Below are 932 nucleotides of genomic sequence, written 5' to 3' on the forward strand. Positions count from 1 at the left end.
CCCCTGGGTTTAAGCAAATTCTCCTGCCTCACCCTCCCAAGTAGCTTGGATTACCACGCCTGGCTAATTTTTACATAGTTAGTAGAGGGGGTTCACCATTTTGGCCAGGCTGGTCTTGAACTCCTGACCCCAAGTGATCTGCAGGCCTCTGCCTCCCAAAGTGTTGGGATTACAGGCATGAGCCACCACGCCTGGCCTAGCTTGCTCACTTTTAAATAAGCTGCCATGTTGGGAGAGGCCAATGTAGCAATCAACTGAGGGTGAACCATTAGTGTGGGAGGAGTAATCCAACAACCATGTAAGTTTGTAAGTACACATGGTTGTTGGATTACTTTCTATAGTGGAGGCTTGATGAATGCCACCCCAGCAGACTTCTCAGAGATGCTTGTGAGAAGCCTTGAAACAGGACCCACCCAGATTGTGCGTGGATTTCTGACCTATGGGAAATGTACTTCAAGCCACTAGGTTTTGAGATAACTTGCTACAAAGCAGTAAATTCACAACTCTAATGCCCACTCTAAAAGTCCTGACATGGGCATCTCCATTACCTTAGTCATTACCTAAGTCATCTCCATTACCTAAGTCTACTTCAGTTTCTCTGCACAGCATTTGAAGCGTTTATGTCTGGCCCCAATCTGCATTTTCATACTTAACATGCATTTGACTTAACATGTCCAAAACTAGATGCCTGATGCTTCACTCCCCTAACCCCATTCCCTACAAGTCTGTGCTTCCTATAATCTTTCCTTCCCAGGTATTGGCAACACCAGCAGTCCAGCTGGTCAGGAGCTATGGAATCAATCTCATGTACCATGTGAATCCCTCAGCAAATCCTACTGGTTCTACCTTCAAAATACGTCTGAAACCCACCCCCTTAGCATCTTCATTGCTACCACCTTGGTACAGACCATCAAACAAGCTTGGAATACCGG

The sequence above is a fragment of the Mandrillus leucophaeus genome, unplaced genomic scaffold (genome assembly GCF_000951045.1).
Source record: "Mandrillus leucophaeus isolate KB7577 unplaced genomic scaffold, Mleu.le_1.0 Scaffold489, whole genome shotgun sequence".
In the NCBI taxonomy this organism is placed as follows: Eukaryota; Metazoa; Chordata; class Mammalia; order Primates; family Cercopithecidae; genus Mandrillus; species Mandrillus leucophaeus.